The following is a 27,862-nucleotide window of genomic DNA, read 5'->3' as shown; positions in this document are numbered from 1 at the left end:
ATTCCAGGTGTGGGGTAGATACTTAGTGTTCCCTCTCTTCTCCTTCCCCTCCTTCCTGCCTCCCTTTTCTCCTCCGCCCGCTTCCCTGCAATCTCATGCACGCACGGACACTCCTTTGTATTCAAAGCAAGGCTTAATCCATTCATTAAATATATACTGAGTAATAAATGTGTCAGATTCTAACCAACTGAGAAACAGATTCACAAGGAGCCACTGAAAACCAAGGTACGTTTCAGCTTTATTAATGGGCCACGCAAGTGCCCAATAGCCTGAGAGGAGCAGAGTTCCAGGTGCCGCTGAACTGGAGCTGGTGGACCCACCTCCCACCATAACCCTAACTCACCCCCATCACAGGCAGAGGGGCAGCACCCAGAACAGCCTGGTCTGATTTGTTTGGCGCAGGGAGAGCGGCGGTCTGAGGGAGAAGGAATTAACGTCATCTGGTAAATGAGGCCCAGTGTCCTCTGTCCTCTCGTTGCCGGTCCTGCCAATGAGAGAAGGGAGCAGTGAGTGACGGGCAGCATTCAGTACCCCCTCCTGGGGGAAGAGCAGAAGTCTACCCCTCTGGACCAGTGAGGGGAGGTCCGAGTGGGCGGGTGGGGGACATAAAGGCTCCTAGCAGGGAGCTTTGGGTCATGTCTCCTCAAAGTTCATGTTGAAGTCCTAACCCCCAGGAACTCCGAATGGGACCTTATTTGGGAATAGAGTTGCTGCAGATGTAATTAGTTAAGATGCAGTCACGCTGGAGTAGGGTGAGCCCCTAATTCAACACGACTGGCGTCCATATAAAGAGAGGAAATTTGGACACAGGTACCCAGCGAGTAGGAAGGCCACGTGAAGATGGAGCAGAGATCAGGGTGATAAGTCTTCAAGCCAATGAACACCCCAGGTGGCCAGCAAACCCCCAGAAGCCAGGGGAGAGGTCTGGAACTGTCTCCCTCGGAGCCCGCAGAAGGAACCTGCCCTGTGCACACCTTGATCTCGGATTCTGGCCTCCAGACTGTGAGAGAATAAGTGTCCATTGTGCAAACCCCCCAGCCTGTGGAGCTTTGTCCCTGCACCCCCAGGACACTATACAGAGGCCTTGAAAGGAGGAGCCCTAGAGGAGGACCCAGAACAGACAAGCGAGGGGGACCCCACTGGCCGGGTCCCCACAGGTGCTCCCCCTTCTCCTCCCAGCACCGCCTCGTCCCGCCACCCCCCAGAGCTCTGGGGAAGACCCTGGACTCCCGGGGAAAGGGCAGCGATTTCTGCGTGTTCAGCCACCTTGTCCTCTGCCCCAGGTCCCCGTTCATGGGACTCCAGTCACAGTCTCGCTAATTACCGGCCCTGTGAGCCAGAGCCAAAAGCAAAGCGAGCCAGCAGCCTGCTTGCAAACCACCTTGGGTATCTGTGTGTGTGGCGGGCGGACCTGACCTGCACTCCTCCCTCACCTGATTCTACCTGCAAGAAATGCGCACGTGCCCTGCCGCAGGTGGACGGCACCAGCGAGCGTGATCCCTGACTGATGGAGCTCCCAGTGCCCTTGGGTTTTAAATGCGGTTGGTTTTTGCCTGGTTCACGGCCTCAGTGGCTCTCTCATCTCTTTAGAAGTCACTGTCGGGTCTTCCCTGGTGGTCCAGCGGGTAAGACTTCACCTTCCAACGCAGGGAGTGCAGGTGTGATCCCTGGTTGGGGAGCTAAGATCCCACATGGCTCAGGGCCAAAAAACCAAAACATAAAACAGAAGCAATATTGTAACAAATTCAGTAAAGACTTTGAAAATGATCCACATCAAAAAAATCTTAAAAAAAAAGTCACTGTCCTATTCATTTGAGTGATGAGGCCCTTAAGTTTAAGCACACTCACCTTGTATCGATATAGTAGTTCTCTCTGCTACAGTAATAACCAAGCCGTCTTCTCCAAAATGTGCAAATTTAGGAGAACTGGGCTGGGGGAGGCCAGGGCCCCAGCGGCAGCTTCCCGGTCACCGTGAATGTCTCTCCTGAAGTCGCCTCCCTGCCTCCCCCCACTATCCCCGCTGTACCCCTAGCACACACTGGGGAGTAGGGCTCCCTCCTCTTCTGCTTTGCACGGTGCCTGGATGTGGCAGGCTGGCAACGGCAAAGGCCTGAGGACCACTGTGCGTGTGGACAGCTCTCACTCATTCAGCTTCTGCTGGAGTGGCCAAACGTGACTTAGGCGTCCTGTACCCCTTGCCCCAGCCAAGCCTCTTGAATGCGTTACTTGAACCCAGGGAATCCATTTCCTCAGCAACTGGCCGAGAGCCTGGCACCTAATGATCAATGAGCACTGGATTTATTTGAACCAGCTTTGTGTCCTGGGTCAACTCATTTTATGTCCCTGGGCTTCCTTCCATCACCTTTTCTGCCAAGAGAGGGACCTTGAACTGGATGCTCTCCGCAAGGTGCCTTCAGCTCCAAAGTTGTCATCTTCAACATGTGAAAGTCACTTCCTAATAGCTTCTAGTCACCAACTACTCCTTCCACCACCACCCCCCCGCCCCACCCCAAAGACAACTATCAGCACGGTCCAGGTTTGGGATATGCATCTAGTCTTACAAGAAACAAAACAGTTCTCCCGTTTTCATTTCTTTCGCATCTAAGACTATAATCGTTGTTAGCATTTGATTATTTGTTGATGTGCAGGAGGTCCCCAAGACTACTTTCAGGTTCAAAATTCTCTAGAAGGATTTGCCGACTCAGAAAAGCTCTTTTACGCATGGTCACAGTTTATTACCACAAAAGGACACAGAGTAGAATCAGCAGAGGTAAGAGGCGCAGAGGGCGGAGTCCAAGGGAGACCTGGACTGGGGCCCCCTGCTCTCCTGTCACAGTGGAGCCGTGTGGTCAGTGCTTCATTCTCCCAGCAAGGACGACCGAGGGAAGAGGGTGAGTCTGAAGATGAGAATTGGCAACATGCGAGGATTGATAGAATTATAGGCGTCGCATGACAGGAAAGTCAAGGATGACCCCCACTTTCCTGCTTATGAGAGAGGGAATGTGAGAGGGGGTCTGGGTCTGGGGAGGAGTGGAGACAGTGAGTCCAGTTTTGAATATATTGGTCTGAGGTGCTTGTGATATGTCCACGTGGGCCTGAAGTTCAAACAAGAGGTTTGAATGGGAATCATAAGTGTTGAAGGAGGTATCGAAGCCTTGTGAGTGGATGAAATTGACTAGGGGTGGAATTTAGAGTGGGAAGGCATGTTCTTTTTTTTTCCTATAGCTAGCTAATTGTTTACTTTTATTATTTATTTACAAAAATTTTTTTTGGAGTATAGTTGACTTACAATGTTGTGTTAGTTTCAGGTGTGCAGCAAAGTGAATCAGTTATACATATACACATATCCAGTCTTTTTTAGATTCTTTTCCCATATAGGCCATTACAGAGTATTGAGTAGAGTTCCCTGTGCTCTACAGTAGGTTCTTATTAGTTATCTATTTTATATATACTAGTGGGTATATGTTATCCCAGTTGTCTAATTTATCATGTCCCCCCATGTTTCCCCTTTGGTAACCATAAGTTTGATTGCAAGATCTGTGAGTCGGTTTCTGTTTTGTAAATAAGTTCATTTGCATCATTTTTATTAGATTCCACATATAACTGATATCATATGATACTTTGTCTGATTTACTTCACTTAGTATGATCATCTCTAGGTCCATCCATGTTGCTGCAAATGGCATTATTTAGTTCTTTTTCTTCTTTTTTTTTTAAGATTTAATTTTATTTATTTTTGTCTGCGTTGGGTCTTTGTTGCTGCGCGTGGGCTTTCTCTAGTTGGGGCGAGCAGGGGCTTCTCTTGTTGTGGAGCATGGGCTCTAGGCATGCGGGCTTCAGTAGTTGTGGCTCGTGGGCTCCAGAGCACAGGCTCAGCAGTTGTGGTGCATGGGCCTAGTTGCTCCACAGCATGTGGGCTCTTCCCAGACCAGGGCTCGAACCCGTGTCCCCTGAATTGGCAGGTGGATTCTTATCCACTGTGCCACCAGGGAAGTCCCTATTTCATTCTTTTTTATGGCTGAGTAGTATTCCATCGTATATAGGAAGGCATGTTCTTGAGGAGTTCCATTGTATTAAAAATCACTAGTTGGATGGTAAGCCAGCCTGGGAGGCTGAGGACAGTCAACTCGAAATATAGGAAGAAAACTAGGGGAAGGTGTCTAATGTTTCAAGAGAGAGGGAATGGTTAGGGGTCTTGAATGTGCTGAAAGGTTAAGTAAGATGAAGATTGTACAATATCTACTGGATCTAGCAAAATCATTGGTCATTGGTGACCCTGCAGGAAGCCATTTTGGAGAAGGGAAGTTTGAGTAGAAGCCCTTTGCGATGGTTTGAGGAATGAGGAGCGGAGACACTGTACATTACTTTACAGAGGTTTGGCTGAGAACTGAAGCTCAGAGATCAGGAAATAGCCAGAGAGGGCAGTGGGGTGGAGGGGTGATTTTTTTTAAATGTCTTTAAAAGTAGAAGAGCCCCGAGCATGTTAAAATGCAGAGCGGAATGATCTAAGAAGAGGCTGAAAATAAAGACAAGAGACGGATAATAGAATGCAGTTCTGGAGAAGGTGAGAGGGGCTGGGACCCAGGGCACACGGGGATGCTTAACCCAGGAGAGCAGGAGGGAAGGAGAGGATGTTCGCGGGCACAGGTGAGTCCGGGTAGTGACAGTCCCGTCCTTAATGCCATGGGAGGTGCCACTTTTCTGTTCAGTTCAACTCCACAAATACTTGTTCCCAGACACTAGGCTATGAGCTGGTGAGGTAAGTGAGAGTGAATCTAAGGCTCTCGTGGGGTCAGAGAGAAGTGGGGGAGACAGGTAACCACGATCAGAGCTAATGTTCATGGAGCACGGACTCCGGGCCACGCAGTCATAGCACTGAGTTCTCACAGCAGCCCAGGAAGTGAGCAGCCATGTGACTCTGATCTAACAGCTGAAGAAACAGAGGTGCAGAGAAGTTAAATTACTCGTTCTAGGTTAAAAGAAATTGTGGGACTGAAATGAAAACCCAGAAAAGTCACTCTGGAGGCTGTGCTTTTTATGACAACATCACGTGCTGGCTCTTGTTCATAAATCACGTCTCAGGAAAGCAACTCGCCAAAATGCCAGGCGCCCGGCTATCACCAGTTTTCCAGGGCAATCCTGGTTTAATGTCATTCTCATCTTTTCAACGAAGGCAATTCATTAACTTTCCTTCTGGCATCTCTTCCGCTGGCACGTTCCTGTCAACCTTTATAATCCAGCCTGTTAACCCTCTGCTTCTTCTGTAAAGCTGGTCTCTCTATGTTTTAATCCTTCTTGGTTTTTAAATTATAGTTCCTTTCTGCATCCCAAACTGGGGCACAAAGGACTTGTTTTAATTTAGGAATCTCTGTGGGAAATCTTACAAAAGGCTCACAGAGATGATGATATGAGACTCTAATCTCCAGCCTGAACCTCTCCCCTGAACTCCAGCTCCATATATCCAGTTGCTTACACAGCATCTCTATCTGGATGTCAAATTTCAAAGCCTGAACCCCCAAAGCCTGATCTCCATCTTTGACTCTACCTCCTTGTCTGCTGCCCCCTGCAGTCTCCCCAGCTCAGTTAATGGTATCTCCATAACCCCAGGTACCTGGGAAAAAACCTCTCCTTCTTGATTTATTTTTTATTTTTAAAAAATGTTATTGAAGTTTAGTTGATTTACAATGTTGTGTTAATTTCTGCTGTACAATAAAGTGACTCAGTTATATATATTCTTTTCCATTATGGTTTTTCAAAGGCTATTGAATGTAGTTCCCTGTACTTGTTGTTTATCCATTCAGTATATAATAGTTTGCATCTGCTAATCCCAAACTCCCAATCCTTCCCTCCCCAACCCTCTCCCCCTTGGCAACCACAAGTCTCTTCTCTATGTCTGTGAGTCTGTTTATGTTTCTTAGATAGGTTCACTTGTGTTGTATTTTAGATTCTATATATAAATGATATCATGTGGTATTTGTCTTTCTCTTTCTGACTTACTTTGCTTGGTATGATAATCTCTAGGTCCATCCATGTTGCTGCCAATGGCATTATTTCATTCTCTTTTATGGCTAATAGTCCATTGTATATATATACTACATCATTTTTATCCATTCATCTGTCAGTGGACATTTACATTGTTTCCAAGTCTTGGCTATTGTAAATAGTGCTGCTATGAACATTGGGGTGCATGTACCTTTTCGAATTATATTTTTGTCTGGGTGTGTGCCCAGGAGTGGGACTGCTGGATCATGTGGCAACTCTATTTATAGAAAACCTGTCCTTCTCTCAGGCCCCACATATAATCAGCGGATGCATCCCATTGGCTCTCCAATTATGCACATCCACCGTCTGACCATGTGATGGTTAATGTGTCAACTTGGCTAATGGTACCCAGGTATCTGGTCAAACACTAGTCTAGATGTTGCTGTGAAGGCCTTTTTTTTTTTTTTTAAATTAATTAATTAATTAATTAATGTCTGTGTTGGGTCTTCGTTTCTGTGCGAGGGCTTTCTCTAGTTGTGGCAAGCGGGGACCACTCTTCATCGCAGCGCGCGGGCCTCTCACTATCGCGGCCTCTCTTGTTGCGGAACACAGGCTCCAGACGCACAGGCTCAGTAATTGTGGCTCATGGGCCCAGCCGCTCCGTGGCCTGTGGGATCTTCCCAGACCAGGGCTCGAACCCATGTCCCCTGCATTGGCAGGCAGATTCTCAACCACTGCGCCACCAGGGAAGCCCTGAAGGCCTTTTTTTAGATGAGATTAACATTTAAATAAATTGATTTTGAATAAAGCAGATTACCCTTCTTAATGTGGGTGGGCCTCATCCAATCAGTTGAAGGCCTTAAGAGAAAAGATTGACCTCCCCCAAGGAAGAGGGAATTCTGCCTGCAGGTGGCCTTTGGGCTTGAGTTGCAATACCAGCTCTTCCCTGGGTCTCCAGCCTGCAGGCCTACCCTGCAGATTTTGAACTTGCCAGGCTCCATAATTGTGTGAGCCATTTCCTTAGAGTAAACCCCTCTCTGGAGAAAGAAGAAATGCCCATGACAGTCACAGTACTCATTTCTGTAACCCTTCACCTGGCTGTCATTGGTATTTTTAAGTACCTTCTTCTACTACCCATTCTGTATTTCCTTTGCCCTCAGCAAGCACTTAGCTTATTGCGGTTCTTTGCCTGGTGGGGGGACCCAAACTGTCATTCCTGAAGGGTCTGGGCCATTAGTAGTCCTGCTTGAATTGGATTGTTGTAGTTTTCCATCAGCTTTTATCACAGGGCGTGATAATACTAAGAGATGTCCTAAGTGACCTCCCGTATTCCAGACATACCCAATTTCCCCTTGGTGATCAGGGTCAATCACCCCAGCCAGCACAGCAACTCCCTTATTTGCCTTTTGATTCAGAGACTGGGTAGCAGTTTTAACTTCCATTCAGTGGAATCATTGTTGCATCTACTGGTGGAAGCATGTCCTCCCTTTGGAACTAAGACCTCAAAGCCAGATGAACATAGGTCACGGGTATAGGAAGCAAAAATCTCTGCTAGTAGGACCCTAGGGGTAATAGTAAGTGATGCCATTTCCACCCCTTGACTCCTGGACTCGTGAACCCTGGCTACTAGACAACCAGAGAACTATACACATCTCCTTGGTTGTTTCTCTGGAGAGCTCGAACACAGGCCATTCCTCACCACCTCCTTGATTACCTTGGCCCAAGCCACCAACATTTCTACCCGGATTATTGCAAAAGCCTCCTAAGTCATGAATAAATTGATGAGGGAATATGTAGGCTGGACCTTGAAGGAGGCACAAGGACCTGGTAGGTGGGGAGGGGGCAGCAGAATGGCATTAGACAGAGGAAATTGCAAAAACAAAGGCATGGATAGTTCTGAAAGGGCAAGCTATGTCCATTTCTAAACATCAGTGAACTGGACCGGGAGGGGGAGGAAGAGCAGATTGGGACACATAGTGAAGTTCTTACATAGAAAAATTCAGCTTGATTACTAATTGAGAAAGCTTTGCCTGGAAGATTATTCAGAATCGACCGTTGTTTTATTTAGATAAAAGTATTTTGTGAAACTCAGTGTTATCTTATTTTCACTTTCCCCATCAACTTCTTCCCTTGTGTTAATTTGCATGGAATTAGCCAAGTGGAGTTTTGGAAATTTTTCTTTTGTACAATACATGTATTTAAGATGTAAACCAGTTTGCTAGTTGATACTACAACATTAGATTATAAAATTTTTAAAAATAAACTTTAAATTTTGCAATAATTTTAGATTTATAGAAAAGTTACAAAGGTAATAGAGTTCACTCATCCCCTTTCCCCAGTTTCCCTAATCTTACATCTTATATAACCATGACACACTTGTTACCACTAAGAGATTAACATTGGTACGTTACTGTTAACTATACTCTAGACTTTATTCCTATTACACCCATTTTCCCACTAGCATCTTTTTCTGCTCCGGGATCTGATGAAGGATCCCATGTTGCATTGACTTGTCATGGGCTCTTGCTCTCCTCTGGTCTGTGATAGTTCTTGTTTGTCATTACTTAGTCAGTTAGGAGTACTGGTCATGTATTTTGTAGATACCCCTCAATTCGAATCTCTCTGATGTTTTCCTCATGTTTAGACTGGTGTTTGGGATTTTGGGGGTGAATACAAAACAGAGATGAAAAGCCCTCCTTTTCCCATGATATCAGGGGTACATGATTTCAACATGACAATACTGTGATGTTAACTTTGATCACTTGGTTAAGGTGGTGTCTGCCAGACATTTCCACTGTGAAGTTACTGTTTTCCTCTTCCAATGCTCTGTTCTTTGGGACAGAGTCATTAAGTTCATCCTCAAAGGAGTGGGGTTAGGAAATGAAGTGCCACCTCTTTATGGGGGGAGTATCTACATATATTATTTGGAATTCTTCTGAAAGGAAGATTTGTCTCTTCTTCCCCCTCTTTGTATTCAATCATTTATTTATATCAGTGTGCACTCATGTCTATTTATTTTATACTTTTGTTGTAATCCAACACCACATTCTTTCTTTTGTTCAACATGCCGCATTTTTTTTCTAACACTTCCTTTCTTTCTGGCACTACAAGATGCTCCAGGGTTATCTCCTATTTTCTCTGCCCAAGCCCTAGAGTCAACCATGTCTCCAAGGAGCTATTATAACATTTTATAAACACCTTAATATAGTTTTTTTTTAATTTAATAGTTTTGAACAAATAGAACATTAAGTTGAACTGTATTGAATGTGTAAGTATGAAGGAGTGGAGAGTAATATATAGATTTTGTTGATGGGTTTTTATCCTTATGAAAAAGAGAATTATCTATTTATATCAATATGTATTGTTATTGCTTTATTTTAAATATAATATTTAAACAGCAGAAGCTGTTTCCTGCTTGTGTATGTGAAAGCATATTCCGGAGTATACTGTTCTGTATATGTCCCTTACTCAGGTTTGTTAATTTTGATTTTCAACTATAGAATCTCTTTACTGGATTTTTCCTTTGCTTATTCAATCATGGAAAAAGATATGCTAGAATCTCCCAAATGTGATGGTTGACTTGTGAATTTCTCCTTGTAATTATTTTAGTTTTTGCTTTGTATGTTTAGAAGCTATATTATTAGATGCACACAAATTTAGAATTGTTCCGTCTTTGTGTTTAACTTCCCAAATTAACTATCTTTATCTTTAGCAATTTTCTTTCTTTTTTCATAGTAGTTAAACATACATAACATAAAATTTACCATTTTTATCATTTTTGAGTATACAAGTCAGTGACATAAGTACATTGTTCTGCAACCATCACCACCATTTATCTCCAGAACTTTTTCATCTTGCGAAACTGAAACTCTGTCACCATTAAACAATAATTCCCCTTTTCTCCCTCCCTCTAGCCCCTGGGAACCACCATTCTACTTTCTGTCTCTGTGAATTTGACTGCTCTAGGTACCTCATGTAGTGGGATCATACAGTATTTGTCCTTTTGTGTCTGGCTTATTTCACCTAGCATAATATCTTCCAGGTTCATCCATCTTGTAGCATGTGTCAGAATTTCCTTCCTTTCTAAGGTGGAATAATATTCTATTATATGTATAGAGCACATTTTGTTTACCCATTAATTTGCTAATGGACACTTTGGTTGCTTCTATGTTTTGAGTATTGTCAGTAATGCTCCTATGAACATGGGTGTACAAATATCTGTTCAAATCCCTGCTTTCAGGTGTTTTTTTTTTGTATAGACCCAGAAGTGGAACTGCTGGATCATATGGTAATTCCAATTAATTTTTTGAGTAAATGCCATACTGTTTCCACAATGCCAGCACCATTTTATATTATCACAAACAATGTACTAAGGTTTCAATTTATCCACACCCTCACCAACACTTCTATTTTCTGGATTTTTTTTTTTGATAGTAGGCATTCTCATGAGTGTAAAGTGACATCTCGTGGGTTTTATAGTAATTTTTAAAATGAAAGTTCTATTTTTCTGACTAACACATAGAGTTTTCTTTTGGTAAATATTTGTGTGGTACATATTTTTGTATTCTTTACTTTCAACTTTTCTGTGACCTAATGTTTTATGTGAGTTTCTTGGAAACAGCAAATTATTAATTTTTCTTTTCATATCTAATCTGACAATCCTTGTCTTTTAACTAGAATGTTTAGTCCACTTATATTTATTGTTGTAATTGGTATAGAGTTAATTATGGCAAGTTATTTTATGTTTTCTATTTGTCCTCCTTTTTAAATTAAAAAATTCTCTTTTCTTAAATCCTTGGGAATTAGTTTATTTTTTCATTCCATTATTTTCCTTCTGCTGTTGTAAGGGAGTAAACTTTGTTTTTATTCTTTTAATACTTAGCCTTGAAATACTTTAACAGGCACACTTAACTTTCTGAAGTCTAAATTTAATAACTTTAGCTTCCTTCCAAATAATATAAGGACCTTATAACATTTTAACTCCAGGCACCTCCCTTTTAGCTTATGTGTTTTTGTTGTTGTTGAGTGTTTTAGCTTTACCCCTCTCTCTCTGACATTAGTCTTTATTGTAAGGTTGTATGGTTTATTCATTACTCCTTCTGTTTCCCTCTATGTGTACGGAGATTCACTAGCATGACACTTCCAGCCTTTCTCTGCCTGACTTAAACTAATGGGTGAATTTGGATGGGAAACTAGGCATGTGTAGCCTTGTCTTTTCTTGAGAGGGAGTTGTTTTCAGGAAGAACACATATGATTCTTTTCCTCCAAGCTGTAAGTCTTACAGAGGCAGGTTCCCATGTACTGGGCAGAAGGGAGGGTGAGGGTGCAGCTGTGGAGACCTGGAACTGCCTGTGACTGGCTGGGTAAGTTGGCCTAATTCTAGGGTTCAACATTATGAGATATATTTGCCTGCAGATATAAGCTACATTTCCCAACGTTAGTTTTGTCGATAATAAAAGCAAAATTTTGTCCTTCTCTCTGCCTTCTTGTATGTTCTTGTTTTACAATCCATTCATAATCCATATATGGAAAAGAAATGCTTTTTATTGGGATCTCTAAAACCTTAACAAATTTCTGTTATTGTTATTTTTGTTATTATTTTATACAGTAATTTGTTAAGGTTTCCTCAATATTTGCCATATTCTTTGCTCACCTTTACTCCTTGTGTCTCAGACTTTCCTTCTGGGATAACTGTCCTTCTTCTTAAAGTTATCTTTATTTTTTTTTAATTAATTAATTAATTTATTTATTTTGGCTGCGCACGGGTTTTCTCTAGTTGTGGTGAGCAGGGGCTCCTCTTTGTTGTGTTGCGTGGCTTCCCATTGCAGTGGCTTCTCTTGTTGCGTAGCACGGGCTCTAGGTGCGTGGGCTTCAGTAGTTGCAGCACGTGGGCTCAGTAGTTGTGGCTCGCGGGCTCTAGAGCGCAGGCTCAGTAGTTGTGGCGCACGGGCTTAGTTGCTCCGCGGCATGTGGGATCCTCCCGGACCAGGGATCGATCCCGTGTCCCCTGCATTGGCAGGCGGATTCTTAACCACTGCGCCACCAGGGAAGTCCCTTGAAGTTATCTTTTATTTGTTCCTTTTGACAGGATATATTTCTGGTAAACTTTCTCAATTTTGTTTGAATTAATTTTGTCCTTGTTCTTGAGAGATGGTTTCATACTATGTACAATCCTGTTATTTATTTTTTCAGAAGATAGCATTCCACTGGCTTCTGTCTTTTATCAATATTATTGCTGTTCAGAAGTCAGCTGTCAATCTAATTATTGTCCCTTTACAAGCGATCTCTGTTTTCACACTTGGTGAAAAGACCTTTTTGTCTTCTGTATTCTGCAGTTTCACAGTGATATTTCAAAGTATGGCTTTAAAAAAAAAAAACCCAGATTAGAATTCACTGAGAATCCCAAATCTGAGAATTCATTTCTTTAATTAAATTAGGAAAATTATCAACTACTTTCTCTTCCCTATTCTTCTGTCATCTTCTGGAGCCTCTTCCTTGTTTCTCAGCTTCTTATATTTTCCATCTTTATTTCTGTCTGTATTGTATTCTGTGTAATCTCTTTAGATGTATCATCCAGTTCACTAATTATTTCTCCACCTATGTCTAACCAGCTGTTTAACATATTGATAGAGTTTTTAATTTCAAGTTTTATGCTTTTTATTTCTGTAAGTTTTAATTGATTCTTTTTCAAATCTGCACGGTCTTTTTCTGTATAGTTTCTCATTTTTATTCATATTTTCAATTTTCTCTTTAACTATGTTGGATATACTTTTTTCTGTTTTGTATCTGATAATTTTCAAAATCTGGAGCTTTTGCTAGTCTACTTTATGTTGTATCTGCTCACTCTCACTCATGGAGACTTATTTCTTTGTGTGTGTGTGTGTGTGTGTGTGTGTGTGTTTTGATCAAAAGTTCAAGATCCTTGAAACCTTGTCACTGGGAATTCTTTGAGGACTTGCTTGAGGGTGAAGATTTTAGTTTGATTCTGTCAGGCTCCTGAGTACACCACCAACCTGGGACCACTTTGGATGAAATTCTCAGTTTGACGTTTTTCTGGCCATGTAGGTAATGTTAACTGAAGCCACAAACCTGTGTGAGGACTGGTTTGCTGCTAAGATTTTTCAGGGCAGCCGTTCCCCCTCCACCCAGAGTTGAAGCTGAGACAGACTCATTTCCTCACTGACCCCTTTTCAGGGCAGATTCTTTCTAGCTCACCCTTTCAGTGGTTTCTGATGGAAATGCCCACCTTGTGTGCACCTGAGACTAGTCTTCTAAAACTGAAGCTCTTCTTTCCCACAGTTGACACAGGATGCCTCAGGGCTGGTTCTCCTCCCAGCACCCCTGCTCCTGCTTTGTTTTTAGCATCTGAGAATTTCCTTTTCTTTTTCATAAGCCCAGTCATGCATTTAAGAGGACACTTTTTACATTTAAGCTAGAACTTCGGGATTTTTGGTGGGAGGGTGTCAGGACAACTTTTTGCTGGACTAGAAACCTCTTGCAGGGCTCCTGCATCCTCTTTGCTGCAAGAGGACACACTTCTCTTTTCTCATACTTGAGCCTTTTTTTATAACCACACCCCTCACTCCAACAAACAGCTATTCCCTTTCATACAATTTCACATCAAGGAAGCAGAGGGGAAAAAAAAAGAAATGATGTTCTGTCCTCCCCTTTGCCAACTTAGAATATAAACACTCCAAGAGCGGGCACTTCTTTAGGAATGCTTTGTATAGTAAGTAACTGCTCTTAATCATGGACTTTCACTTGTTTCCACAGATCTGTGTGTTGAATTGGATGTTTACTACCTTTAGATGTACCTTAGATGGATTGTGGAGTTGAGCTGGCTATTTAAAGGCATCCCTGATTGACTCTTTGTATATTAAAAGACATGCTTTGGTTGAATATCATAAGAAATTTTGCTTAAAGTGGGATACTTTTGGCATTGTGCAGCCGTATGTGGATTTAACTAGCACAAGGTAACTTGGGGAAGCCCCTGGCGTTATTTTATTGGCCAAAACAATGCCTCTCTCATAATTTATGTATGTAACAGTCACCCGACGTCCATCACCCAAACAAAGGGATAGGTAAAGCCATGTTTCTTGGCCTCTGAGAAGTTGCCTTTGCCTGCTGCCTTTCAGCCAGAATGGGCTGGGGACCACGTCAGGCTCACGAGCCAGACGGGAAGGTGCTTTTGCTGAAGTCCGGTCCAGCAGAAGGATGACAGAGTGGTTGATGTGCTTCATTATCCTAAGAGAACAGCTCTCATCACTCCTGTTATTTCCAGGAACAGCTACCTTCCCTTGTTTCTTTCAGCGGTAAGGGAGTGCTCCCAGGGTGGAAGGCAACCCAGCAGCTTTGTCTTTTTTTTTTTTTTTAAGATTTTTTTTGATGTGGCCCATTTTTTAAAGTCTTTATTGAATTTGTTACAATATTGCTCTGATTTTATGTTCCTGGTTTTCCGGCCATGAGGCATGTGGGATCCTAGCTCCCCCACCAGGGATCGAACCCACACCCCCTGCATTGGAAGGCGAAGTCTTAACCACTGGACCGCCAGGGAAGTCCCAGCCCAGCAGCTTTGGACATTTATCTGCATCATCCTTCTGGAAAGCACCACCAGTATTTAGTTTGTTCCTCTCATCCAAAGCAGGGGTGCTCATTTCAAGAGAGCAAAGGAGTGTTTCCTCCCATGCCTTCCTTCCGTGTGCTGTGCATAGTACATCCCGAAGACGATGGGGGAACCCAAGGGGTCCCGTGAGCAATACGCCCCAGAATTATTTAGGGAATTAGGATTGGAAATGAGGTAAACATTTCCAAAGCTTTGCAGACCATTCTCGCAAACCTACAGAGGACAGCTGCAGAGCTTCAAAATGAGAAAGTATAAAATAGTAAAGAACGAGATCAAACCAGATGGGAATAATCACAGCAGTGAATGATCACTTTTCATTTTTGGAATCCTTTAAAGCTGTGCATTGCCTTTGTCAGTACCAAAGATTCTAAGGAAAAGGTGCCCATTCATCAACTGTGCCAAGATTTTTAAAAAATGGATCCTATGCTTTGAGTTTAAAAAAACGTTGAGCAGACGTATGATCTTTATGTTATTTCTGAAAACGTAAGGCCGTTTAGACCTCCTTGCAAGCATCAGCATGCTCACAGTAACCCATTCATCAGCGGAGCCAGCAGTCAGACAGTGGTTAGGCTGTTTGTTGCCTTCCGCTAATCCAAGCGATGGTCTTTCATAAAGCTGCTCCTCTGTGTGCCTCTCATCCCTAGCTGTCATTTCTTCCACTCCCCCTGAGCGTCTGCATGTCGAAAGCACCCTGGAGCTGCCTTTTCACTGTGCAAGCGCTTGCGGTCTTAATTAACGTGTCCACGTCTGTCAGGAAGCGCAGTGTCCTGTGGCACGTGGCAGCATTGATATGGATTGCAGTCTAATTTCGAGCAGCTAAATGTCAGGAGAGCAGAGGCCACCCCGTTTTTGGACCTTGACTTTGAAGGCCGGTCTTGTTGCTAGGCTCCTCATCCCCTCTACCTGCTCCCACAGAGTCGAAGAGAAATTCCCCACAGCTGGAAGAAGACTTAGCACACCATGGCAGCTTCCCTTCACTTCCTTGGACAATGGGAGAAAGTAGCTATTGTTGGCAGCTCCCGAGGCAGCCATTCTTCCTGGGTAGAAATAAGAGGACATATCATTTCAACAGGATCTTGAAATATGGGTAAACCTCATCAAATATAGAAAGGGGTGTTTTCAGGGGGTTCCACTTCTGGCTATGAAGGGTACTTATGACAGACCAACCTTCCTACCACGAGCAATCGTAAGAGCTGGATAAAATACCAGACACCTGTTTGAAGGCATTGGTGAGTAACCAGGGCAACCAGGATATGGTCTCTGCTTCTCCCTTCAGGGCATTGATGATTCGTGGCATGGAGCCCAGAGGCAGAAGTGCCGCCCAGAGCTTCCGGCAGTCTCAAGGTGAAGTCCACTGCCACCAAAGCAGTGAGGATGTGATCGTGAATGGAGACATGTTTTACAATCCCAGTTTGTCACTTAATCAACAATAAATGAGAAATAAAACTGTTCAGTAAGATACTTGCTCAGCAGCCCATGCCTTCCCCTCCCTGGACAGACAAATCTTCATCAGAAAGTTCTTGATGAGTGTGGAATCAGATTCTGGTGGGGGTAGAGTTGCATGTTTCCAGTCCAATGCAGTCAGCCTGACACAAGGGCTGGCTGCTCCATGATGGGTGGCTCGAGCCCTAGAACAGGCACCGTGTCCCTGGACAGGCACCACTGATTTGACTCTCTGGTCTCCCCTTTTCTCTCTTTTCTATGATCACCATTCTTTTAGTTTGCACAGAATTCCTTCAAACAGGGTAAAATATGATTAATTTGGTTTCTGCTCACTAACGTACACTCATATTCGAGTCCTGTCTGCCTGAGACTCCGGGGTGTGCTGAAGTCAGCTCGTACTGGCTTGCCAGAACTGACTGTGCGTGTCTCTTCCCATCTCTGCAGCCAATTATTTTGAGTTAGTAGCTTGAATTGGCCGTGGTGGAGCATTGACACCATGGAAGCTGTAATTATTACACATCAGGACTTCTTCCCAGAGAGCCCCTTGTTAAACATTTACCAGCACACCACTGCCCAGACTTCTTCATTGGAGTGGGGGGATATTCCAAAATCTTGGGTCTCACATTTCTAGAAATTCCCTGATTACTCCTGCAAATCGTTCAGTTATCATTGTCCCAGGGTTCAAGAGTACATCTTGGAGAGCAGCCTCATTTCTCTTATCTCTGGATTCCCGGGGGAACATTCTACTTTTGCCCCATGAACCAGCAAAGGCCAGGCTGTGAACAGCCTTGAAGAGCAGTATAAGACGAGTGACAAAGGAAGATGAGCTCGGAAGCTGCTGTACCGTCTGGGGAACGGTGACAGAGGCCTGCATGGGACGCACACGCATCTACCGCCTGGATGGCCATTTCATCTGAGAGCAGCCCCATTCTACCACTTGAGGAAACATTCTCCCAGAATTACTGAGAGTCTCGAGGATTCTCAGGATGCCACTATACACCAATCCATTGACACTTCTCTCTCCACACCTGTCTTCCAAATTAGTCAATGTTTTCAGGGCCCTTGAATCCCAGGAGATAGATATTTTTCAGAAACAGACCCTTGGGTTTGTTGTGCAAAAACTAAGTCAAATCAACCATCCAGAGGACGGAAGATCTTTGGTCATGGAGTGACAACTGTCGATGAGAAGAATTCATGGTTTTTACTGTGTTTATTTCTACATGAGCATCTCAGATGACTATTCTTACTAGTCTACATCAAAAGTCTATTTCTTGTAACCTGAGATTTTTCCCTGTTAAGCCCTGTAATGACGGTGTCCTGAGCAAGAAAGTTTTTTGTTTTGTCTTGTTTTGTTTTGTTTTGCCTCAGAGTGTAGCCTAAAGTACAGTTCTGATTGTCTTGTAAATAGGATGTTCCTTGAGTAATTATCTCAGCGACCACAGGTGGTTGTAGTTGATTCAGAAAAGTCTCCTTTTGGAGACAGAGTCTGTCCACGCTTCCCATTAAGGCATGAAGACCAAACCCAAGAGTGAGGTTGAATACTTATTCAATATTCACACAGGGTGATTTGATGGCAGCAAAGAGGACTGAGAAAAATAAACAGCCGTCAGCACAGAAGAACCTCATTAAATCAGCTGATGAGAGCTTGTAGCTTCTCATATTTACAGTAACATGACGGTGTATAAATCAGCATCCTCCTCGAAGGCCAGACCCTCCAAAGAAATGGGCTTTTAAAAAAGGAAGATGCAGAGCTAAAATATTCATATACTTTCTTTTCAAATAATACCTACCTGTGCAGTCCTCTGAGCTTTTCCAAAGATTCTTCACCTGCGTTTTTTGTTTTGTTTTGTTTGTTTGTTTGTTTTTGGCTGCACCACACGGCATGTGGGATCTTAATTCCCTGACCAGGGATCAAACCCCCACCCCCTGCAGTGGAAGCCTGGAGTCATAACCACTGGACTGCCAAGGAAGTGCTAGCTACGTTATTTTATTGAAATTCTTATAACAACACTATGAGGGGATGAGATGGGCAAACTATGGTGTATTTCTGTCTTCTCTCACCTGCAGGAGATGCTGAGGTTCCAAGAATGATGATGCTGGATCCAGGTGGCCCAGCAGTAGAACCACAGTAATTCAGGTTCAAGATTCTCGGCTTGGCATTTATCGTGCTGACTGCGAGGCTCATGGCAATTTATTTTTGTGAGTGAAACGTACTTAGCTATAGGTGGATGTTTACTTTTGATAAAGATGGTGATAGAAGTAGCAAAAAGAGGGGCCTGGTGTGGTTGGGATTGGGGGACTGACATTGAGGCTGGTGTGGTGGCTTGTCCCAGCAATGCCTCCGATGGATGCCACGCCTGGAATTCACCCCCTGCCTGGGCCCCTCCCACTCTGGCTCTGTGACTCACTTTAACCGATACATCGGGGCCCAAGAATGCTGCACCAATTCTGGGTCTAAGCCTTAAAGATGTTTTTGCACTTTTGGGAGCCCTGAGCTGCCATGTAAAGAGCCCAGTTACCCGGAGAGACCACGTGAAGAAGCCACATTGAGAGGGAGAGGCCCTGAGGCTACAAGGGGAGAGAGGGAGAGAGAGACAGACAGACGGACTGACAGGGGAAGGAGGGAGCCCCAGATGAGCCCACCCAGCATTCCGGTTGTCCCAGCCATGGCACTGGACACATGGGCAAAGCCATAGCAGAGGTTTCAGCCCCTGCTGCCATCTGACAGCAGCTGCATCCATCAGAGACCCCAAGGGAGACTGGCAGAAAAACTGTTCAGCTGAGCTCTAGTTAATCCCAGATCATGAGAAACAAAGAAATAGTTATTGTTTGAAGCCAATAAGTTTTGGGGTGGTTGTTATGCAGCAAGAGATACACAAAACAGCTAGAGAAGATTTCATGTATTCATTCATTCACTCATTGGTCGTTTACTAATCGTCTACTATGCTCCCATCACTTTCCCTTCTTGTTGCTTTCATCTAGCAGCATTCCAATCATTTCCCTTCGTGCAGCTTTAGCACCCGGCTGTCTGTCTTCCTCTACGCCAGCTGGAATTTTGATAGGGATTCCATTGGCTCTGTAGATGGGGACTGTTGCCATTCTAACAGTATTAAGTCTTCCAATCCGTGAGTACGGCTGCTTTTCCATTTACTTAGCTCTTCTCTAATTTCTTCCAACAATGTTACATAGTTTTAAGTGTTCAAGGCTTACACATCTTTTGTTAAATTTGTTCCTAAGGATTTTATTCTTATTGATGCTGTTGTAATTGCAATTGTCTTTGTCTCATTTTCAGATTTTTCATTGGTAGTGTATAGATATACAGTAGACTTTTGTACATTCATCTTGTATCCTGTAGCTTTGCTGAACTTGTTTATTAGTTCTAATAGTTTTTGTGGATTCCTTAGGATTTTCTACATATAAGATCGTGTTTGTGAATACAAATAGTGTTACCCTTTCATTTCATTTCTTGTTTTTTAAAAAAAAGATTTATTGGGCTTCCCTGGCGGTGCAGTGGTTAAGAATCCTCCTGCCAATGCAGGGGACACAGGTTCGAGCCCTGGTCCAGGAAGATCCCACATGCCACGGAGCAACTAAGCCTGTGCACCACAACTCCTGAGCCTGCGCTCTAGAGCCCACAAGCCACAACTATTGAGCTCACGTGCCACAACTGCTGAAGCTCACACTCCTAGAGCCCGTGCTCTGCAACAAGAGAAGCCACCACAGTGAGAAGCACCGCAATGAAGTGTAGCCCCCGCTGGCCGCAACCAGAAAAAAGCCCACATGCTGCAATGAAGACCCGACGCAGCCAAAAATAAATCAAATAAATAATAATTTATTTATTTAATAAATAAATAATAATTTTAAATTATTATTAATAATTATTATTTGATTTAATAAATTAAATAATAATTTATTTCTGGCTGCGTCGGGTCTTCGTTGCAGCACGCGGGATCTTCGTTGAGGCATGAGGGATCTTTCGTTGCAGCGTGCGGGCCCTTTTGTTGTGGCGCACCGGCTTCTCTCTAGTTGTGGCGCTCAGGCTCCAGGATGCGTGGGCTCTGTAGTTGTGGCGCGCGGGTTTCAGAGCACGTGGGCTCTGTAGTTTGTGGCACACGGGCTCTCTAGTTGAGGCGCATGAGCTCAGTAGTTGCGGTGCACGGGCTTAGTTGCCCCCCAGCATGTGGGGTCTTAGTTCCCTGACCGGGGATTGAACCCTCATCCCCTGCATTGTAAGGTGGATACTTTACCACTGGACCACCAGGGAAGTCCCATACCCTTTCATTTCTAATCGGAATGGCTTTTATTTCTTTTTATTGCCTAATTTCCCTGCCTGGAACCTCTAGTAAAAATGTTGAAAGGAGGTAGCAAGGGAAAACATCCCAGTTTTGTTCCTGACCCTGGGGGAACCCTAGGGGGATTCAGCCTTTCATCATTAAGTGTGATGTAACTGTGGGTTTTTCATCGATACTCTTTATCAAGTTGAGAAAGTTCCTTTCTATTCTCAGTTTGCCAAACATTTTTATAGAAAAGTGAATTTTGTCAAATGCCTTTTCTGTGTTTATTGAGATGATCGTGTGTTTTTTGTCCTTTATTCTGTTGTTACGATGTATTAATCGATTTTGAGATGTTAAAACAAACTTGCATTCCTGGGATAAGAATCCCATTTGATTCTGAGGTAAATCCCATTTTGGTCATGGTGTATAATCCATTTTATATGTTTCTGGATTCAATTTGCCAGTGTTTTGTTGAGGACTGTTACATAATATTCAAAAGAGACGTGGGTCTGTAGTTCTCTATTCTCGGGATGTCTTTGGTTTTAATATCATGGTGATACTGGCCTCGTGGAATGAGGTGGGTACTTCTTTTTCATTTATTCACCACAACTCTCAAATGGGAACTCAAAACTGCCAGACGATCCTGCTACACTTCCCTAGTAAATTTACTTTCATACTATTAATAGCTTTTCATCTGTCCTCATATCTAACACTACTTAGTTGATGACTGCCTCATATTTTATGGAGAACAGAGATATAATTAAATGAGGACTACCCTATTTCCCACACCCAGAGTTACCAAGTCTCTCAGCATCCTTTGCCATGGTTGACTGTTCTCTCCTTGAAATACTTCCTTCTGGAGGCCACTGTGATACTGCACTTGTCTGGATCCCTTCCTGCCTCAGAGACTGCCGCTTCTCCACCAGATCTCTAAATGTTGGAGTTCCCTAGAGCTCTGTCCTCTGCTCTTTCCTCTTTTTTTACCTACACTCTCCAGGTGATCTCATGTATCCCTTTAACTTTGACTCAGAAATGTATATGTCCTGCCCTGACCTTTCTCATGAATTCTAGACCCATATCCAACTGCCTTCTCATTATTGCCATTTGGATGTCTAAAGACTTCTCAAAGTTAACGCTGCCAAAACCCAACTGTTTCTCCCCTGCACCAGCCCCATCCTGCAGCTGCTTCTCTCCTAGCCTCCCCTGTCCCTGTAGACAGCACTGCCACCAGCGAGGGCATCTTTGATTCGTCCCTTTCTCTCAGATCCCTTTTTTTTTTTTTTTTAATCAGACATTGAGGATTCTTTTTTTAATTAATTAATTTATTTATTTGTGGCTGTGTTGGGTCTTCGTTTCTGTGCGAGGGCTTTCTCTAGTTGCGGCGAGCGGGGGCCACTCCATCGCGGTGCGCGGGCCTCTCACTGTCGCGGCCTCTCTTGTTGCGGAGCACAGGCTCCAGACGCGCAGGCTCAGTAGTTGTGGCTCACGGGCCTAGTTGCTCCGCGGCATGTGGGATCTTCCCAGCCCAGGGCTCGAACCCGTGTCCCCTGCATTGGCAGGCAGATTCTCAACCACTGCGCCACCAGGGAAGCCCCTCAGATCCCATTTTTAAACAGAAAAATTCTGGTTGACTCCACCACCGAAACATAACCTGCTGTATTCAACTACTTTTATCCATTTCCTCTGCTTAAAGATTCCCTGATTTGCTTCCTCTCACACCTATTATCTCTGAATGCAACTCTTGCTCTTTTTGGTGCACTGATGAACTTTCCTTCCTTCCTTCCTTCCTTCCTTCCTCCCTCCCTCCCTCCCTCCCTCTCTTCCTTCCTTTCTCTCTTCCTTTCTGAAACAGAAGTCAACTTGGGGTCTTGCCTTAAAGAAAAAAATATATGAATACAAGTACTACTATCTTTTTATCAGGAAATAGAATGTCTGGACAGGGATGCCATATACAGGTTGTGCACCGCACAAGTCCAAGGGTGCAAAATGGCATGGTGGTATTCAACAGCCCTGTACTTATGTATTTTTTATGAATATATCTTTTTTATTATTTACTATTTTATTATTTATTTATTTATGGCTGCATTGGGTCTTCGTTGCTGCACGTAGGCTCTCTCTAGTTGCGGACAACGGGGGCTACTCTTCGTTGCAGTGCGCGGGCTTCTCATTGAGGTGGCTTCTCTTTGTTGCGGAGCACAGGCTCTAGGCATGCAGGCTTCAGTAGTTGTGGCACACGGACTCAGTAGTTGTGGCTCGCGGGCTCTAGAGCGCAGGCTCAGTAGTTGTGGTGCACGGGCTTAGTTGCTCCGTGACATGTGGGATCTTCCTGGACCAGGGATCGAACCTGTGTCCCCTGCACTGGCAGGCGGATTCTTAACCACTGCACCACCAGGGAAGTTCTGTATATTTTTAATTGATAACTTTTATTGTGGCAAAATATAACAAAAATTGATCATTTTAACCATTTTTAAGTGTACAATGCAGTGTCATTAAGTACATTTGCAGTATTGTACAACCTTACCACTATCCATTTCCAGAACTTTTAAATCTGCCCAAACAGAAACTCTCTCCCCATTAAACACTCACTCCCCATTCCCTCTCCCCCAGCCCCTGGCAACCTCTATTAAACTTTCTGTCTCTATGAATTCTCCGATTATAGGACCTATAGAAATGGAAACATACAATGTTTGTCCTTTTGTGTCTGCTTTATTTTTATGCATTCTTTTGTATTTTTCCATCCTTGAAGCATTTCGTTTGAAAGTTAAAATTTCAAAGCATTATTTAGCTAGCACACAGGTTAACATTCTACCTTTGAACAAATTTAGTTCAAGATATTCTTGAAACTAGTTTATCTTTTCTTTATAGTTTATCTTTTTAATTTATCTTGCCTTTTTTTGCAGATTACTTAGCTGTAAATTGTAGTTTGACTCATAGGGTCTCTTAATATTACGTTTTTTTGAAAAGAAGACATTTTACCATGATAAAGATTCTTTGTTTGGTCAAACTTTAGTCAGACTCCTAAACCTCCTCCTAGGTCAATCTGGGGGTCCCTGTTAAATCTAGCTTTGGCAAGCACCCTGCTAAGTCGATTTAACCAGAACCCCCATCCTTGATACTTGATCACCCTCGATAATCTGATCTGGTTCCTCACACCCCACCCCCGGCCCCGCACCAGGTGATGCCTTAACAGCCTGGCCTGTCTTCAGCAAGAATCCTGTTAGGTTGGCTTCGCCAGAATCCCCCTTACCCCTGATGTTTCCTCTTAGCCATTTTCCATCCACTGACTCCTACTTCTCCTTGGCTCTAAATCCCCACCTGCCCACCCTGTATTCAGAGCAGAGCCCAATCTCTTTCCCCCGACTGCAGAATCCCATTGCAGTGGTCCCTGCACATACCATGATGGTCCTGAATAAAGTCTGCCTTACCGTCTTTAACAAGTGTCATTGAATAATTTTAAAAAAATCATTGCAAATTAAATGCATGGCAAAGTCTTTAATATAAAAAGAAATGTATGTGGGGGACTTCCCTGGTGGCGCAGTGGTTAAGAATCTGCCTGCCAGTGCAGGGGACATGGGTTCGAGCCCTGGCCCGGAAAGATCCCACATGCCGCGGAGCACCTAAGCCCGTGCGCCGCAACTACTGAGCCTGCGCTCTAGAGCCTGTGAGCCACAGCTGCTGAACCCATGTGCCACAACTACTGAAGCCCACGCGCCTAGAGCCTGTGCTCTGCAACAAGACAAGAAACCACAATGAGAAGCCCGCGCACCGCAACAAAGAGTAGACCCCGCTCGCCGCAACTAGAGAAAGCCCACATGCAGCAACGAAGACCCAATGCAGCCAAAAATTTAAAAAATAAATAAATTCATTTTAAAAAAAAAGAAATGTATGTGACTTTCATCAACCATTTTTCTTTTCTTTGTGACCATAGTAGGGGTTTAGATTTTATTTCAAAAATGTTTTTTCCCATTCACACCAAGACCAGATTCCACCACCCCCACCCCCCGCCACCGCCTTTTTTCTTTTTCCACTGATTTCCAATCTAAGCCAATCTAAGTTCATACTTTCTGCCAGAAAAATCCAATCAACTCTCCCTGCTTTGCAGCCAGACCCAGTCAGCTCTGCATTGGTGCCCAGGTTAGCCACAGGCCTCAGGAGAGAGAGGGTGGGAACAGAAGGTCCCTCATCATGGGCTTCATGCATTGCTCTCGAAGGGCACTGCCAAGTCTGTCCTGAACATCCTTCCCCTGCCCCACACTGCTGCCCCCCCACCCTTTCTCCCAAGACTGAAGACAGCCAGTCTCCTGACTTTGCCATCTTTTGGAGAAAGGAAAGAACAGTCTCACATACCTCTTGTTCAGGATTATAGGTTTAAAATCAGCTTGGACTGGCTGCTTCTGGACCTTTATCCTCTTTACCTGCCTGCTAGTCTTTGTGCTAGGAGCTATCAGGACAGAGTCTGCCTCAGTCCTGATGATGGTGATGGTGATGACCATGGTGATGGTGATGATGGTGGTGATGATGGTGGTGATGAGATGATGATGATGGTGGTGATGGTGATGGTGATGGTGATGATGATGATCATGGTGATGATGATGATGGTATGATGATGGTGGTGATGGTGATGATGGTGATGATGATGATGGTGATGATGGTGGTGATGATGATGATGGTGATGGTGATGATGGTGGTGATGATGATGGTGATGATGATGATGATAGTAACAAGCTAACATATATGTGCAGCCCTCTCCACCTCTACATGTTGGCTCATGTAATCCTCATAACAACCTGAAAGGGTAAGGAAACTGAGGCATGAGAGATTGAGCTGATTGCCCTTGTCACAGTTGAGTATCTGAGGCCACATCTGAGCTGCAGCTGGCTTCCGGAGCCTGCACTCTGAGCCACAGGAAGCTCTCTGGGACCTGCTCCCAGTCTAGCACTGAATCTTTCCTTAGTGGATGCCTGAGCCAAGGTCCTTAAATATCACTCTCCCTTGTTGGAGAAGAACCACTGAGGCCATTTAAGCATTGGCACATTTGCAACCACTTCAAGTAATTTTATTTGTCACGGAACATCAACTTTTACATGATGTGTCCACAATATCTACTCACCATGATCCTTAAATCAATAAATATAATGTATTTAAATTGATAAATAGAATGTATTCAAATATAAACACAATGTATCCAGATACATAGTAAACAAACACAGTGTATTTAAATCAATGAATGAAATGATTAAGGGACCCTAAATGGACACTTACCTGGTTCCAGAGGGCTCTCTAGTTTCAATGCTTTCGAGCTAGAAATTCTAAGAGAGAGGTAGTCTACACAATGTCGTTGTATTTCAGTTACTTTCATATTTTCTCGGTGTTTCCAAGAACTTTCTCTGAACTTCTCAGGCCCCTTATCATTCCCTATAGAATTGTAGTTATTTTATTTATTTATTTATTTATTTATTTATTTATTTATTTATGGCTGCGTTGTGTCTTTGTTGCTGTGCATTGGGCTTTCTCTAGTTGTGGCGAGCAGGGGCTACTCTTCGTTGCAGTGCGTGGGCTTCTCATTGCGGTGGCTTCTCTTGTTGCAGAGCACGGGCTCTAGGCACATGGGCTCAGTAGTTGTGGCACGTGGGCTCTAGAGCGCAGGCTCAGTAGCTGAGGCACATGGGCTTAGTTGCGTCGCGGCATGTGGGATCTTCCTGGACCAGGGCTCGAACCTGTGTCCCCTGCATAGGCAGGCAGATTCTTAACCACTGCGCCACCAGGGAAGTCTGAGAATTGTAGTTATTTGTGTGCCAATTTCATCTCTAAGTGTCTCGAGGTCAGGCTTGATCTTTGAGTCATCTGTCTGTCCATCCTCCTTTCCACCCACTAGACCCACCCTTCCCCAGATGGTGTCTAGCACCATCCCTTGCCCATTGTTAGGACTCAGTACATATTTGATGTTTGAAAGAATGAACAGTCCACTAAGACATTGCCTGATGGAAAAGATCCAAGTACACACACCCAAGCTTGTCTCCATGGCCCAAATCAGGATCACTCAGGATTTCTCTATTGATCTTTCACTGTATCCAAAAGGGCTAGACCATGAAGGCAAAGCAGTTACTTTCATTAGAGTCCAAATGAGACTAGTGAAGTTTTATGGATATTTGAAAAAAGACATTTAGTTCAAACAAGGAACGTCCAGCTCCCATTTCCATCACCACAATCACCCTCCGTGAGTCAGTGTTGGGTTTCGGCCTCCATGACCCTGAGATTGTTTCAGTGGTCCCTCCATCCCTGTGCACTAGTCAGTTGCTGTTCCACAGCCTCAGTTCTGAATCACCTGAAGCTCGTGATATACAAGTTCCCATTCGATGGGCTAAGTGTCTTTTCTGCAGGAAGGTAAAACATCCCTCAATTACAGTTGTCATGATTTCTTAAGTAACGCTATTGATACCAGGACTCAATTCTGGATACATAGGGAATGGCTGTGGTCTCTACCCTCGAATTTATATTTCCATTGGGAATATTTAAAAGTGACAGTAGAAGTTAAACGACAGTCTGAGTTTAGCAATGATAGAAGGCAAGAGCAAAAGCTGTATCCCGGGATGGGACAAGATGAACTCATCAATGGCAGGTCTCAGAATTCAGAGAACAGGAAAGTGACTCTGGGCTGAGCTTGTGTGGGAAGGCTTCACCCAGAAGAGGATGATCTTGTACTGCCCTGTCACCAGTGGTAGCAGCATGCCAGGCTCTCAGTGCAGGAACCCGGCCATTGGTCAGCAGGCTGACCTCCCTTAAGCTCAATAGCCAGACTGATACAATTACGGTGGGAATCGATGTATAGAATGATTTATACTTTCCATTCCCCAAACCAATTTTTTTCCTATTTCTTATCATTACTTGCTGAATCTATGTGCTAATTAGTAGCTGTCACTTCACTTTCAGCAGCTTAACCTGCTGCTGAAAATTATGACAGAGTTAAAAATGAATGATTACCAAGATACACTAATTACATCTCAAGGGAAATGCCCAAGATATTTAGACTATCTTTTCTCCTCCTTTGTTGCCTTTCCCTAGTGAGTAAGTTTGCTCTAATCACTTTTGAAGGGAGCAAGTTACATCACAACTCTAGCACCTTGGGGTTTGTATGTGTAAGAGCTAAGAGGAGGATTAGATTCTGTTAGAGTGGCTGGCGGTCTTTGAAATGAGGTTTATCAAGGCCTGGCCCATTTTCTTCCCCACATGCTAACTGCACATTGGCACAAGGGATAAAATAGGGCAGACTATTTTAGGGTAGGCTTGGTATGCACTTTCCAGCTCCTGATTCAGGGCATGGACTCTTTCAACCCGAAAGGAAGGGATGAAGGTGGTAGAAACAGCTCATGTACCAGCAGAAACCTGGAGCGCCAACTTTGGTACATGGTCAGCCAGCTTCTGTACCAAGACCCCACCGCATCAGTATCTTTGGACTTCCCATCATACAAGTGGCCACATGTAACATCTGAGCTGATAGTTAAGGATTAAAGAACCTGGGTGGAACCTAAGTGGATTGGATT

The 27,862-nt window shown here is 43.9% G+C and overlaps 1 long non-coding RNA gene across 2 annotated transcripts in view; it reads left to right on the top strand.

The window, feature by feature from the left end:
- LOC137775327 (uncharacterized) overlaps positions 1-27,862 on the top strand; it is a 105,838-nt gene that overhangs the window by 16,367 nt on the left and 61,609 nt on the right. The window contains exon 3 of one of the 2 annotated variants that reach the window (XR_011076006.1): positions 18,115-18,182. The exons of the other annotated variant lie outside the window; for it this stretch is intronic. This is a non-coding gene — a long non-coding RNA (uncharacterized lncRNA). Of the gene's footprint in view, positions 1-18,114; positions 18,183-27,862 lie in introns of those variants that run through there. 2 annotated transcript variants of the gene reach the window in all.

The sequence above is a fragment of the Eschrichtius robustus genome, chromosome 13 (genome assembly GCF_028021215.1).
Source record: "Eschrichtius robustus isolate mEscRob2 chromosome 13, mEscRob2.pri, whole genome shotgun sequence".
Taxonomy (NCBI): domain Eukaryota; kingdom Metazoa; phylum Chordata; class Mammalia; order Artiodactyla; family Eschrichtiidae; genus Eschrichtius; species Eschrichtius robustus.
The sequence above is the reverse complement of the archived record's forward strand: the minus strand, read 5'-3'. Positions and strand labels throughout refer to the sequence as shown.